The following is a 16,935-nucleotide window of genomic DNA, read 5'->3' as shown; positions in this document are numbered from 1 at the left end:
ACTCTTTATTTGGGGGCTTTTTCTTTTTCTCTCTGTGACGAAATGTGTGTTTGATGCTAGACTAATTGATAACTGACTTTTTTTTCTTTTTGTATCTTCTTCTATTTTTGCCTGAAGCAATAAATCAAGCTATTGTTTTAACTTTTTAAAACCTCAAACCTTCTTTTTGGTGAATTCTTCATTTCTCCTGGTTTGGTCCTTCCATCCGAAACGTAACTGGTGAGTTAATTTAAATTACGTGACCCCCCTCTGGTAAGCAGCCTAAGTGGAGTAGTCCAGAGCCACCATTGGTCCAAAAATCTCTAGAACACACAGCTTTTTGTCAAGATAACTGGAGATTTTTTGGTACCAAGGTGGTTTAATGATAAGGAAACTGGGGCAGTATGAATGATAATAAAGAACTACGTAGTTCATTAACCAAAATAAATTGTGGTTTTTGAGATTTACTGCTTGCTGCGTGTTTACATCACAATGGATAATCAATGCGTGATGTACCCTGAGATTCCCAGCTCTAGTTGTAGTAATACAAAAATAGCCTCGACAAGCACTATGGAATACTACTTACAGTAAGAACTCCATCAGGACTACTTAGATTTCTGTAAAATACTGATGTCAAGTGTCTTCTTCTACAACCTACTGAATGTAACAGAGGAAAGAGTTAAAAGTATGACATTTCTGCACACTTTATGTAAATATATTAACAGTACAGTTTGAATTTGTAATTTTCTCCAGCCCGTATTGTGGGCTGAGCTTAGGTTTTGCTTTACTGAATAGATTCAGCCACAATTACACCAACAACTGATACTGTAGAAAAATGGTCACAGCTTGAGTGTCCTAAAATAACCCCAAGTCATCAGTTCACGACTACAATGGAAAATCGCAATGAAACAGAAGTTAGACCAATTATAGTATGCATAATAATGTAGACATCTGATTCAAAACAGCAGCTGTGACGCCTAAAGGGGGACCATTTAGGAACCCATCTTTGTCCAAATAGAACAGTGTGATACAGTTACTTATATAGTTGTCTCTGTTCAGTTTTCAAGATACTTTTTATTCAGAGCTTGTTAAATTCATGAGTTGTTCTCCACAACACCCTTCAAACATACTTTTTTCCAACATGACGCTGTGATGAAAAACTTCTTTAAAAATAAGCTGTGACACAGGATTATATTTTATCTTTGTGTAGGAGCAACATAATTGGGCCCAAGTGTGGTCATTGTTGTCCACGAGTGCCTCATTATGTTCTACAAAACACCTCAGACCATACTGGTCCAAGGCCTCAATGTCAGAAAATAGTGCAGAGGGTGTTTCGTAAAGTAAATGTACAGTCTGTCCATTGTGGTCTGCCACAGCTTGTTAGTGTGTGTCTTATTTATTGACTTGCAGATCTCTATGAAGTTTGACCAGTAGCCTCAAGTCAAAGTATGTTGAGCTGTGCATAGAGTTTTCATTTTATCACATAGTTTTTGTGTTGGGCTGTTGTGAATAGTTTACACGCTCTCTTTTTCTCTCCTATCTGACAATGCAGTGGCCCCACTGTGCACAGCTCCAACCAATTAAAATACTCAGCAAGGACTACATGGAGCATCATCAGTCAGACCGCTGCACACATTGTACGGAGAAACATACCTTGTGCATGCAAAAAGGAGAGGACATTCTCTCTACTCTCCTTTCACAGACAATAACACTTATACCATTATACTATAGCAGTGTTTTTCAACCTTGGGATCAGGACCCCACGTGGGGTCGCCTGGAATTCAAATGGGGTGGCCTGAAATTTCCAGTAATTGACAAAAAAAAAAAAACAACAAAAAAATTTACTAATAAAAAATATATGGTGAGTTGACAGAGACAATCCCAATCCATAACAGACATGACAAACTGTGAAGCTGAAACTGAAGCACTGTGGTTCTGTTTATCTGTCAAATGTTCATTGTAATTGGTTTCAGATGCTGCAGCTCTTTCATAATTCATAGTTTGAGTTATTTGTTCAGCATTAATTGTCAGCCTTGTAAATCCAAGCTGGACTGACTGTACATAAATAATATTCTCACTTTGTGCAGTAATCTACACCTGGCTTTTCTGTCTCCGTCCATAATAATATACATTATATAGACTAAATGTCACCGAAAATTAACGTTCATTTGCAACAGAGCATAGCAAACTATTACATGATCAAAAACAAATTAATTTTAGCAAAAAAAAAAGAAAAAAAGTCTCTGTCTTGAGCGTCTGGGGTTGCCAGAAATTTGTGATGTTAAAATGGGGTCACGAGCCAAAAAACATTGGGAACCACTGTACCACAGTATGATTTGCACCATACAGGATCAGACTGTATCACCACTGTATGCAACTTTCTAAATGGAACTGCACCTTTCTTTTAGAAGTTAAAAAAACTAAATTACAAAAAAAGAAATGAAGATGAAGCTGTAGTCTTTGGAGACTCTATTATCGGCGACAGATATTAGCTCTCTAATACAATATGCTTGTTTTAATCAGGATTTTGTTAATAACAATCCTCCCCCACTGTTAGTGGAGGAAATGTCACCAGTCTAATTCGACTTACAATTCTCAACTGCTGCCTTTCATATTTGAATAGTAGATGACTGTGTGTGTGTGTGTGTGTGTGTGTGTGTGTGTGTGTGTATGTGTGTGTGTCTATTTGTTTTGGGGAGACATAACCAAAAGGTGAGGATATGATTCGTCAAATTAAGTTGGGATTAGATATAGAAAAGAGTAATTTAGGTGAAAAAGAAAATATATGCTACATGTTCAAGATGGAGTGGAAAGGGAAGACAGAAAAAAAAGGGAAAAATAGCAATAATAGTGATAAAATTAGTAATGCCACACTTTTCATTACTGTTACAATTCTTGCTTCCCTGTCTAGCATGCATGCGCACACACACACACACACACACACACACACACACACACACACACACACACACACACACACACACACACACACGTGCCCACAAATACATATGCCTGCAACACCTTCAAACTGTTCAAATGTTATGAGTCCCTGCTTGTCTCTGTCTCCTCTTGTCTTCATCATTTGTATGTAGTGTTAGTATGTTGTCCTTCACTTGTCATGTTCTGTCTTGTATCACTCTAAAATAATAATAAGAACAATAAGAATAAAAATAGTAGATGACTGTTTTCACATCACTGGTGTATATCTAACCACAATGTTATATTAATTATTGCTAATGAAGACTAAAATGTCTTGGTAATGATAGCTGAAAATGCCATACAAGGCTTAATTTTTTTCACCAGATAAGAAAGAAAAGGCAGCACTGGCCTACCTTAGAAAGTTTAATGCAGACTGGTTTAATGCCCATTTTAGTCTTTTTATAACTACACTTTCTTAAAAAGCTTGTGAATTTGCACCAAATCTCATGTCACACTAATCCGAAATAGAGCAATGTAGTGACTGGAAGTGTTTTTCACACATTCATCTGCAATGCCTGTGTTAAAGCTTTGTTGTTTTTTTTTTTTTCATATTTTAATTATTATTATTTTTATAATTATTATTTTTAAAAATGCAATTCATCTAGTGATAAAATTAGGACAGCTGGACATGTGATGTTTCTATTATTATTAAGTTCTGGTATTGCAGCATTGTTGCAAATGACTGTTACTAGGCCTTGAAAGGGGTCTTTGTTGAGGGGTTTGACTCTAAAGTGTTCTGTTTTTACGTGAATTTGAGTGTGAAAATAATTTATGTGAACTTACACTGTACTGTGGGAGTGCATACGGAGTGTGTGTGTGTGTGTGTGTGTGTGTGTGTGTGTGTGTGTGACTGTGGGAGACTGTGAGATTCCCCTTGGGCATCCCCCCATCCTTCTGCATTTCTGTATTTGATGTCAGGATCTGACACTTGCTGTCTGTCTCTTCCCATTTTCAGTCAAAGACTAAATCCCACCAGAACAATGCAAAACCTTCATTCATTTTCTGAACCCGCTTTATCCTCACTAGGGTCACAGGGGTCGCTTGGAGCCTATCCCAGCTACACAGGGGCGAAGGCGGGGTACACCCTGGACAAGTCGCCAGTTCATCGCAGGGCTGAACATATAGAGACAAACAATCACTCTCACATTCACACCTATGGGCAATTTAGATTAACCAATTAACCTATTAGTGCATGTCTTTGGATGGTGGGAGGAAGCCGGAGTACCCGGAGAGAACCCACGCAGACACGGGGAGAACATCAAAACCTATTTCTTCAAAAATGAATAAAAAGTTTCCCCCCTACACAGTGTGTTAAAGATAATCACCCCAAGGATTGGTAAATTCTGCCAGAACACAGACAACATGATCACTCAATCCAGCAAAGAAAAAACACATTGTTCAGAAATGGCTTCCACTCAATGCATCTTGTCATTGATCCTGGTGCATTATTTTACATGGGACCAACAGACAACTTAGCTATCGGTGAATTTATTGATACAACATAATATATCCTAGTCTGACAAGTGAAATTAAAACTCAAAATGTCTTTCTGACTTACTCAGAAAATGTCTCATTCTAACAGATATTTTAACTATTAAATGGTTGTTGAATTAAAAATGGGTGCTTCCATAAAACTGGGATTCATTTTGGTACGTGGCACTTTACCAGCTTTTTAGACCCAATAATAAAAGAGAAATTTAGACATATTTCTCCACAGTATGTACCTAATGATGACCTCAGATAAATGCAAAAAATTATACTCTTGCTCTGAGCCATCCCAAAATGTATGAATTTAAAAAATATATATTGGAGCCAAAAATTGGACCAAAATTGGGACATGAAAAGGTACCTACATGTCAGTGCATTTGATCTGGAAAACATGGCTGTAAATGGTCTTATATACCGCTATAAATAAAAACACTGTGTTAAATTTGTTGATCCTAGTGGTTTTTCTAATCCAGACATGCAATATTTTAATAAATCTCAGTCTCATTCCAGGTTTTGTATGTAACCCATCGTGTCCACTGGTGTTACACGCAGAACTTGCCCAGTTAAACACATATAAATTGTGAATGATTTTGCAACAGTGGTCATTTTTGTGAAACACTCTGCCTTGCAAAATTAGTTTGATTCCCAAAATGTACCTGTGAGAGAATAAAAAGATATTAAAAAAAATAGTAGTGCCTAATTTTTTTTTTGTCTTTTTTACCATGTTACATGCAGATTTTTGTATTAAATATAATGTAAAATAATATAAAAATGTGTCTTATCTGAAAATAAAAAAAATAAAAAAATTAGCCCCTCTGTCCTGTTTTAAGGGACCAGTTTCATAGAAGCACCCAAATACAAATGCAAATGATGTAACACCTTTGAACTCATCTTACAGCTCCATTACTCAATATGTTTACATCATCAGTGGATCTTTAAATAAACCTGGTTTCATTGAACTGATACAGCCTAAAGTAGAATCTCCCAGTGGTTGGTCAAAATGCAACAGAATTCAAGTGAGTGTTTTTGTAATTCCTGCGATGTGACGCTTAAGCAAAGTGCTTGAAACAGCTGCGTGTGTGTAAGACAATGAGGTCAGATGTTTAAATGCTAATGACCCCACTGCCTCAGCCATCTGTGTGTTCCTTGAATAATTAAGGTTCTTCTTTTTTTTCAGGTTTTCCTTTTCTTTTTTGAGCTCTATGACTCTTCTCTTTGAATCTTAACATTACTTTGTTTTTCTTTTCATTTGTTTATTCTGTAGCACCATCTTGATGCGATGACAGCTATTAAGGATTCATAAAAACAAGCTATCAGCGCAGTGTAGTACAATGTAGTGTGATTCGATATGATACTCAGTTTATAAAATTTGATTAAATATCTTTGCCCTTTTGAACCCCTCATCTTTTCTGTACTTTAACCTTTTTTAAATTTATTTATTTAAAATATGGAAATGATACAAGCCTCCTGATTGCTACTGATTGACTTCTTTGCACAATATAATATAGAAATGAAAATTCAAGGAAGCATAAAATAATAATACATACACACACACACACAAAAAAAATCCTGTCATAGTCCCTGTGATACATCACTTTCACAATATTAATAATATCCTCTGCACATTTTGGTGAAAATCATTTCCCTATATTTAATTTACTAATCATATATAGTAGCTGTTCATAAAACCTCAGAGTAAATTCAAAGGTGATTATATCAAAACAGAGAAAATTAATTTCAAAGGGACTTTTTTTTTTTTTTTTAAATATGTCATTAAATGAACATAAAAACAAGCATTTACAACCACAATCATTTACCAAAATACATTGTTGCCCATATAGTTGGAATCAAGTATCTTTTAATATTTTATATTATGTCTGATAAGGGGAAGACAGGGAGGACAGAGGGGGAGAAGAGGAAAACAGGAAGTGAACTACAGTCCAACAGGAAGTGAAATTAGCCCAACATTTCTGTGCTGACAGTCACAATGACACAGGGGTGAGCAGAATGAAAAGTCAGTCAAATGGAACCGCAATATACTGTAGTTACTTAACTGTATGTGTGATCATTTCTATAATATGAAATGACTAGCATGTTGACCTGAGGAGGCATATTAATACTGACATCTAGGGAGTGACGTTAGTAAATGTGTTGTTCCTGTTTTTAACTTCATTTGCCATCATGCAGCATGGTACTGCGCTTCCCATCAACTGTCATGGCCATAGCATTGTGACTGTAAAGCTATTGTATTCCAAAATTACACAAAATATTAGTCCTATCAACTTGCCTAAAAATTTTATATGGAGATGGGACTATTCCTCAACTGTAGGTACTACATTGGCCAGTTAAAAATGTTTCAATTTCTTAGAACTGTGCAGATACACACACACACACACACACACACACACACACACACACACACACACACACACACACACACACACACACACACACCGACGCTCTGAGACCTTCCAGTATTATAATATAAATTCTTATTGTCATTAGATGGGTGTAATTTACTGCTTAATGATGGTTAGATACAGGTACAACTACAGGGAAGTGGCAGAAATCACATCAAAATGACTTCAGATGAACTTTACTGAAAATTCAATGGATTATAGATGCAATAATTTAGCCAAAAACACTGTTGCCCATAAAACTAGAATAAACTTCTTTTCATGAAATGATTCTGACAATGTGATTTATTTTTGGATAGATAAAATGTAACTGGGACTCAGTATGTAATCATTGCATTGATAGAAATATACAACTTTACAACTTTATTGTCAACAGTGCAATGAATCAGTGTTGCAGAACATGACAGTGTTCCACATTGGTAAATGGACTGAACTTATATAGAGTATTTTCTACACCTTAATGGTGCCCAAAGCGCTTTACAATTCCTCACATTCACCCATTCACACACACATTCATACACTGTAGGCGGCTGCTGCCATGCAAGGCGCTGCCAGGCTCTACTGGGAGCAGTGTAGGGTTCAGTGTCTTGCCCAAGGACACTTCAACATGTGGACAGTCAGAGCCAGGATTCGAACGGTCAAAGGACAACCAGCTCTACCAACTGAGCCACAGCTGCCCTACACAACAGAGTCTCTGAATATCCCAAAAAGACACATGTTGATGCTGCATCATTTCAGTAGATGCTTTTGGTAGCCAGCTGCAGTTTAGGTCTTGTAGATGAGATGTAAATAAGGGGAAAATACACCAGAATGTAATAATATAGATCAGTGTTAACCCAACTGGTGGACCAAACTGTAAAAGGCTTTGATCTGGACTATGAAGCTTTTTGACAAAAAAAAACAACAACACTATTTGGCTCTACCTTCTGTGGTTTTCAGAGACTTGATGTTTTGTTTCTCAGGACAACTGTGGTCCAGTTGGACAGGTAACCTCCATACCCATAAAAACCCCACACCTGTCACTGTCCACAGAGCTGCTTCACACCAGAAACAGGAGTGTGCGCAGAGCTGTCCTCCAACCATTCTACATCTTAGAACACCATTATTGTGCTATCCTTGTGTAATTCTGAAAACCTCTGTTTGTTTTATCCAGTTAATGTAATGCACACTGACTGAAAACTGACTTAATTATTCAGACCTCCAGTGGAGAGGAGGGCTGACCTAGCGGACCTCAGCTTTAGTTGAAGACTCCTGATATAGAGCTTTCTTCTGCAGCTGTCTTTTCTTTGTCCAAATCAGAAGACTACATGTAAATAAAATAGGAACACTCGTAGAGCGCAGACCTCCGCCAAGGCAGATCAATGGGCCCCTGTGGCCCCCCCACCCCCAATCACCATCAAAATTTAATCATTTGTTCCTTGTGTCAGTATCAACATTTCCTGAAATTTTCATCCAAATCCGTCCATAACTTTTTGAGTTATCTTGCACTCAGACAAACAGACAAACCAACGCTGACAAAAACATAACCTCCTTGGCGGAGGTAATAACCTGACTCAAATATAGAAAAGTGAAGCCAAAATATTGCAGATGCGGGAGCTGCTGTGTTTCTTCTGTGTTGAACCACAGATCAGTAATCAGTCATTATTGCTGTCAGTCACATATTTAACCTCCCTACTTCTCTGGAAACACCTGGGATCGGCAAAAAACATTTTCAAAATCTTTTTGCCACAGGGCAGATTTTTTTGCAGCCTGTGAAGACAGTCCAAAGGAGGTGCAGAACTCCTCTCATACCACTTGAATTACACTATGCTGAAAAGCAATTACGGATTTTTCACCCAGAGATGCCCAAAAAGCATCATACAGTGAATGCTTAAGAAGACAAGACACCAGCCAGGTGTTTACCTCTCATACTTGTGTCTGTATTACTGCACTTCATTCATGCTGGTTCTTTTTGACTTGTAAAAAAAACACTTTCCCAAACAGGCCCGTGTCCTTTGTAGTGCAAGAAAAAAAGAGCCTTTGACAAAAGATAAAATAAAAGCATGAATAGACCTTACCAGTTATTCTTTCCTGTTTTGTCTCTTTATAACATGGATCAGCCTCTGTAGCCGCCTAAAGCCTTGTTTGTACTCACAGAAGACTTGGCTGACAGACTTGGTGAGAACTGGCCACAGACAGCAGCTCTACAGACAAACAGACAACTATTGGTCGTATTTGTGAATAACAAAAATTATATGTCCTCTTGAGATCCAGCAATATATTTTTGTCTTCGGTAGGAAACAAGAGTTTCATAGCTTTACTTGATAGATAGATAGATAGATAGATAGATAGATAGATAGATAGATAGATAGATAGATAGATAGATAGATAGATAGATAGATAGATAGATAGATAGATAGATAGATAGATAGATAGATAGATAGATAGATAGATAGATAGGGATACACAATTAATTGATTTTAAATCAAAATCAGATATTTTAAAATTAGGACGATTTTTAAAATAGGGAAATTGTCAAATCAATTTCCTCTCTCTCATGCCTCCGAGCCACGTACCTGCGGGCTACCATAGGCTCCTCCTCCTATCTGTGACAGCAGTCTTTCACCGAAGTCCATGTAATGACCACAGATGTTAAATCTGTGATGGACCCGCAGTAGTGATACCAATGTAAGCTGTGGTTTCACACACGGATCCCGCAATTGAAATATAACTGCATGGGGATCACTCATATTATGTGGTCCATGCATACATGACTGATGCCTGTCACTGACTTGCATTGGAATCACTTCTGTGGGCCCATCACGTGATACCATCACAGATTTGAGGTAGGGAGAGGTGCCTTGCATTGTGGGCTGCTCACGAAAACGACTACTGACTTCTGTTGTCTTTTGTAGTTTTACCCAAAAATCAAAATCAAAAATGGGGTTTTAAGAGAAAAATATTGGGATTTTATTTTTTGCCAAAATTGCACAGCCCTAACAGACAGACAGACATATGCCGCGTTTCCACCACGTAGAACTGGCTCGACTCAGCTCAACTCAGGTACCAGGTCCTATTCCTGGAGACTGTTTCCATTACAGGATACTACCCACTTTACAGTACCTGGACGTCATAGCAATGTTGCATGTTGTCGCTCATCGCATATTGTCTCGTCAAGCTCACACTGAATTTTTACATCTGAATCTCCTCAACAAACCATGGTGTAGTTTTGCGGGCTGTCATCATGTGGATTAACCTACCGCTATATTCATTGTAAACTTCTGCATCTGTTTTTAGTTAAACGACGGATCACAGAGGTGACTCTCTGACCAATCAGTGGTTTGTGTTAGAACCAGTGACACAAGACTTGGACCCAAATGCACAACCAACAGACAGGAATAAAGTTAAAGAGTGTTTATTAAACACGGACAAAATTAACAGTTCACAAAAAGGTTTCGTTAAGGAGTCTTCGCAGGTCAGACTGTGTGAATTCGTCACGGCGTCCGAGACCAGCAAGGGAAACTCTCTGCCCGGGTCGGGAGCACACGAGGGTAACCCGACTAGGAGGAAACAGAGGAGAGTCAGGGGACAGACCAGGTCATACACAGAGGATCCAGAAAACAGGCAACGGTACATGGGGATAAAGCAAAGCACTAACCGTGAGTCCAGGCAAAAGTCGAAAACCAGTGAGGCAGAATCAGGCAGAGGTGCAGGCAGGGATCAGGCAGGCTCAGTAGATGAGGAACAAACCGGGTCAGGAACGAACAGACAGGCAGACGAACAGGTTCAGAGAATCGCTGGTAAGTATACACAACACAAGGAAGGAATACGAACTGGCACAGGACAGGGGAAAACACAGGGCTTATGTACACAGAAGGGAGGGAAGACAATGAGACACAGGTGGAACAAATCAGGGCGGAGACAGGTAATCAACACAGGTGAAACAATCAGGGAGAGGAAGCAAAGACACCAGACATGACACAAGAGGAGGATTAACAAAATAAAACAGGAAATGACACACAAGACAGACAAAACATACAAGAGTCCAAGTACTGATATGACAGTTTGCAGTGTTTACACGTCACATTTTAGTATCTGGTCCCCAGTCTTGGAACCTCGGCAGAGGGGATACCAAAAAACTAGTACTGGGTACCAGATTCCAGGTCCTTTTTCGTAATGGAAATGCAAAAAGGCCGAGTCGAGTCGAGCCGATACCATGTAGTGGAAACGCAGCAATGGATAGATAGATAGATAGATAGATAGATAGATAGATAGATAGATAGATAGATAAGGACATTCCCTAGAATAAATACATAAATAAAATAAAATCTCCCTCGTCCTGTTTCCAGTCAAGACAATATAAGAGAACGTTTACTTTCCTGGTGTCAGGGGGATATTCTGTAAATAACGTTGCAAAGGTATCAAAACCAGTACATCCTGATTTCACCTTGAACTTCCGTCTTTGCACTGATATGAACCTACCATCTCTTGCCGTCCACTTTTCCTCTGTACGATCTTTATCTTTTGATGGTTTCGTACACTCTGCCCTCCTCCGACTCCACTGTCTGCTAGTACTTGTTAATACCACTCCCACTCTGTACTCCCACACTCTGATTCATATTTTCTTTGCAGCATATTTGACGTGTATGTTAAGTCTGTCCTCCGCTCTGCTCCTTCCATCTTTTCTCACACTGCCAGCCTCCTCTCTGTCATCACGCCTCCTGTATTCTGCCTCCCTGTGTCACCCAGCCTCTTCAGATTACTGTAGATTGATTACTGACGGTTCCTCCCGGTAAGGATCTGGGCGGTCACTAGATCTCCACTGGGACCACAGTCAGAGCTATAAATCTGAGGGAAGACAGTGAGCTGCGACACTGTGTGTATATGTGTGGGTGTGCTGCAAGGGGCAAAGACAGATTTGTGAGGTGGAGAGATAGATCGTGCGTGTTCTTTATATACTCCAGAGGACCAAACGCAATCACAGGGAAAGGGAAAAATGAAGAATGTTACTGAAAGTGAGGCCATTTGCCATTCTTCACTTCCTAAAAGGATCTTTTCGAGGGTTATGACCCTTGGGTTTGAAGTAGAGTGTACATGTGTGAGTCTCTGTTTGTGTGTGAGAGTAAGACAGAGAGAAAATATGTGAATGGCAGGCCTTCAGAGACTCCAAAATATAGGTGTGTATGAATAGCAGCTTGAACATCTGAAACTATGGATTTATCTGTTCAGAGCACGCAGCTTCGTCCTTCTATTACAATAGCCCACAATTCATTCGGTTTCTAAAAAGCGACTGAGTACCGCACACCTTGTTGTTTAATTCTGTACCAACTACTGTAGGCAGAAGTGTTCGTGTCCTTGCCCATGGAAGGAAAAACTCAACTTCAGTAGAAACTGTAACTTTTGACAGACAGCCATAGGCAGTCTAGTCCAGGATATATGGAGTATACCTACTTATTTTTCAGTCAGCATTGCATATACCAACTTCTAAATACCCATGATCTGCACCAATCAGTCGTATCTGAGCCAAAGTGCTCATTTTTTCCCCTCAAATGCTGAAGCCGTGACCCGCCCTAATCTGCCTCTAATTGGCTAGTACTCGCTGCCTTCACTGATTAGAGTGGTTAACTTTAGATATGAGGACTGATGAGCCAATCAGAGGCAGAGTAGGGTGGGTCATTCTGAGGAAAATATGGCTAAGTAGCGCTGGCCACCTCTGGAAACTGCACATTTCGTTGAATGATGATTATTGGGAATGTGAATGACAAAGGCAGAATAAACGTCTTTCAAGTGAGTGACACATATTGAGACAACCTACTTTCATGTAATACATAATTCTGAGGCAAGTTTTAAAGTGGTTTCCAAATAAGTCACTGTTTTAAACTACTGGTCATCAGTGTTGGGCAAGCTACTTGGAAAATGTAGTGAGCTAAGCTACCAGTTACTCTGCCATGAAAGAAGCTTCACTACACTGAAGCTACCACCCAGACAAATGTAGCAAACTAAGTTACACAAACACCACAGAAGTAGCTCACTACATGTGAAGCTATACTGACAGTCAATAGAAACTTTGAGGTAGAAATGTCTGCATATTTGTACTTGTAGGGGGGTTGTAATTATTCATTGTGGATTTATTGATGACTTAGTGCTCGGGTAGTTGAGATAATGATGAGTTGTCGTGCTGTCACGGTTCATTGCACATGGGTTGGTCTCTTTGCAAAAGTGGACCAAATACACATTGAGCAATACTCAGTGGGTATCTGCAAAGTCAATGCCATTGGGTTATCAATGGCAGTCAATGCAGCGTCTGTGTATATATGTCTATGGTGCAGACAGGGGACTCACTAAAAGCCAGGCGTTTCACCCAGGGGGCGGGGCTCTACGTCCTGCATCAAACACATCGTGTACATCACAGACAGTGCACTTTTGAGTTTATCTGATTGGTTTAGATGTGTGGAAGAGAATGATTTATTTAAGGTGAAATATGAACAAGGATGCATTGTCAACTTCAGATTTAAGTATTTTAGTTAAATAAATAGGGGCGACACGGTGGTGCAGTGGTTAGCACTCGTGCCTCACAGCAAGAAGGTCCTGGGTTCGATTCCAACACCAGTCGACGGGGGGTGGGACCTTTCTGTGTGGAGTTTGCATGTTCTCCCTGTGTCTGCGTGGGTTCTCTCCGGGTACTCCGGCTTCCTCCCACCATCCAAAGACATGCACTAATAGGTTAATTGGTTAATCTAAATTGCCCATAGGTGTGAATGTGAGAGTGATTGTTTGTCTCTATATGTTCAGCCCTGTGATGAACTGGCGACTTGTCCAGGGTGTACCCTGCCTTCGCCCCTATGTAGCTGGGATAGGCTCCAAGCGACCCCCGTGACCCTAGTGAGGATAAAGCGGGTTCAGAAAATGAATGAATGAGTTAAATAAATGTTCAAAAAATAACTGAAACACCATGTTTTCCTCATGTTGAATACATTTACATTCATGCAGTCTGCTTGTGCGGCCAGTAGGGGAGAGTGGGGTGAATTGTACCAGTTTTTACTCAGAGTGACTTTAAAGTGAGGCCATGACAGTAACGCCTCCAACTTAAGTATGCACATATATTTCATGATGTGGTGCATCCCAAGGAATAATAACTTTGGACCTGAAATAAACTGTTTAAGAAATATAGCTTTTGGAAAAAAAGGGGTCTCGTGGCACCACTTGCCCAATTTGCAACATACGTTGGAACATAAGAGAAAAATCAAAGCTCCAGCCACTTTACCAGCATGAAACATTTGAAAATGGTTTTTCCTGCAGTGATAACAATGATCTATGAACATAAAGGCTCTAATAGCCTTGAAATGGCCTGTTCTACCTAACTTTTGTGAAGCAGGAAGCAAATATTGTATTTTTAACACTTGTGCCTCACAAATGTTAAAGCCATGTTTGAGTGCTTAGAAAACCAGTCCCTCCAGAAAAACACAATTATGTGATTACATTATTCAGTGCACAATCAAGCATAATACCACACGTTATGTGGGCCCACATTTTTTTCAAAAAGGGCAATTATAATGATCTATGAATATAAAGGCTCTAATAGCCTTGAAACGGACGACTGGTTCTACCTAACTTTAGAAGCAGGAAGCAATTATTTTATTTTTAACACTTGTGACTCACTTGTACCATGTTTGAGCCACAAAGAACTAAAACCTAACCAGCCCTTTCTGTGATGTAGTATATGCTTACTCCTGTATGTTTACTTATCAGAGGATGTAATTAGACATTTTTCACTTAGCAGTAGTTAGTAGTTTACAACAAGTTGCGGGAGAAGAATCAGCTTATTTCATTAAAACATGTTTTTCCAGTTCCCGCATATTTTTGCAACTTTGCGCATTTTTGCAAATTTCCACAATTTCACTGCATAAAATCACATAAACCCCCACATATTCCATCGCATAATCAAGGACTTTTGCCTGCATAATCAAATATTTTTGCCTGCATTTTTCTGGAGGGACTGAAAACTGCTCTTCAATAACATAGTGCAAACTCAAAACCGAAATCAGTGTTAGCTAAATTAACCACATGGCAGGTAAATCAAACATTGATGCCCATCCCCTCACTTTTCCAGCTGTTCTCAGCCCTCCCTTGTTTGCTAGTTTCCATGCTACTTGATCAATAAAAGAGTTAAGCTACTGAAACATTACTTGATTCAGGAAATAGTGACGTTACCACCAAGCTACTGAGAATTGTAGTTAGTTACTAGCTTTGCTACAAGTAGCGACGCTACTGCCCAACACTGCTGGTCATATGACTGCATATTTAGAAGAGACGAGATGGTGTCACCAATAGTTAAACTGTGTGAGTAGGCTAACATTATGAAAGGCTAATGTTATGAAAGGCTAACGTTATGAAAGGCTAATGTTATCCTATGTTTGCCTCATGTTGAATACATTTCCATTCATGCAGCTGCTTGTGTGACCAGTAAAACCTACAAACTGCTCCTGATCAAGTCGTGATCATTTTATAATAGTGAGCAAATACTAGTGATGGATTTTTAGGTAAACTAAATAGAGTAGTCTGACATGTCACTGTTTATAAACAGGGCTTTTTTCTGGACCACTATTAAAAAAAAAATAAAAAAAAAAGGAAAAAATTGAGAGTATGCCCACCTCTCCAGGGACCACTACACCACTGGTCATAGGATGAAAAATAATTTTCACAGACAAGGACAACTATTTTATCCATCAGCTCTTACATCCATATAAAAATGTTAGCAACCAGCTCACACTCCAAACCAGACACAAATATGTCGAAGAGCATCTGGTGCACACATACGTACATGACACAAAAAACACGCTTGCAGAAAACACACTCGCTGTGAAAAAAGACATGCGCTCACACACACACGAGCACACAGTGAGTGGCTTTGTGGGTAGCAGCGGGGTGGTTGCCTCTTACACTGTCGGAGGGAAGAGATAACAAGCTGAAGATATTTAAGACATCTGGAGAGCAGGCGAGGGAGCTCACAGTGAGAAGGAAGAGTATAAAAAGAGATGTAGGAAAAGGTGAGGTAGAAAGAAAGAAAGAAAGACAGAAAAGAAGAAGACAAAGGTGGTTTTTCTGTCAATAGTGCCAGGAAAAGGAATGATGAGGCCCACATAGGGCAAGTTGGTGGTTGGTAGGATGAAGGCTGTATCCTATGGTTAGGGGTTTGCAGGGAAGCACAAATGCATTCACACACAGCACACCCACATCCTATTTCATTTCTGCAGGGTGCGGCAGAAACTGTTTGGAGCCAGCAGCCTCTGTGAGGTAGCATGACCTATTTCAAAACAATACTTCCCTGGTCGGCAATGTTTAAGAATCTCTCTCTTCCTCTTCCTTGATGCTTCTCATAAATTCTTATTCTGTGTCTCATGGTCTCCCCCTGCGCATCCCTATCGCTCACTCTAACTTTCCTCTTTCAATTTTAAGCTCTTTGTGTTTCTTCTCTGTTTTTTCCCCCTGCTCTTTTTGCCTACCCGCTGTGACTCACAGCCACGTTGGGTATTCAGAGGAGAGTGGTGTGAGGGACAGGACATGAGCGATGGGGAGGAATGTGAAGAGGGAGGACCACAAAAGAATGAGCTTTGAAATATATGTGTGGGTATGGCACAATATGCATTTGGGAGTAAACGACACATATACAAAGCCCAGAGTAGTTTACCAAGTACAGTTTTTAAATTGGACTATAATGTGACATGACTGCATATGGAAAAAAAATTTAGGTCTAATGTTATACTTTATTTACTGATTTTTATTCAACTGTGACCACCAGCAGATGAAAGACAACCTGATTTTTTTCAGATGGAAGGTTATGCATTTTTGTACGAGCACATCCTTGTGGCACCTATAGGCTTCACCACACAATACTGCTGTACTGCCACTATTGTGCTGAGCTTATTGTACTGAAACACAATATATATACCTAGTAAAGGCTTCTCGGACTTGTACAAACTGACCTGGTGTGGGGTACTCAATGCCCTTCAACCCCCTTAAGCACACACTGGTCCTATTATTGTAAACCCAAAGGAGGCCCTGTATTAAAGGTGGATCCGCTAGAATGGAAAGT

The 16,935-nt window shown here is 39.5% G+C and overlaps 1 protein-coding gene and 1 long non-coding RNA gene across 3 annotated transcripts in view; one reads left to right on the top strand and one right to left on the bottom strand.

Annotated features, from left to right (window-relative positions):
• grm8a (glutamate receptor, metabotropic 8a) overlaps window positions 1-16,935 on the bottom strand; it is a 382,630-nt gene that overhangs the window by 22,182 nt on the left and 343,513 nt on the right. The gene's annotated exons all lie outside the window — the stretch shown is intronic.
• On the top strand, window positions 1,830-13,937 carry LOC115430140 (uncharacterized). Its single transcript, XR_003936882.1, has 3 exons — window positions 1,830-1,840; window positions 10,633-10,642; window positions 13,850-13,937. It is a non-coding gene; the product is annotated as an uncharacterized LOC115430140 (long non-coding RNA).

This window comes from Sphaeramia orbicularis, chromosome 12, assembly GCF_902148855.1.
Source record: "Sphaeramia orbicularis chromosome 12, fSphaOr1.1, whole genome shotgun sequence".
Classification (NCBI taxonomy): Eukaryota; Metazoa; Chordata; class Actinopteri; order Kurtiformes; family Apogonidae; genus Sphaeramia; species Sphaeramia orbicularis.
This window is presented reverse-complemented; position numbering and strand designations above follow the sequence as displayed.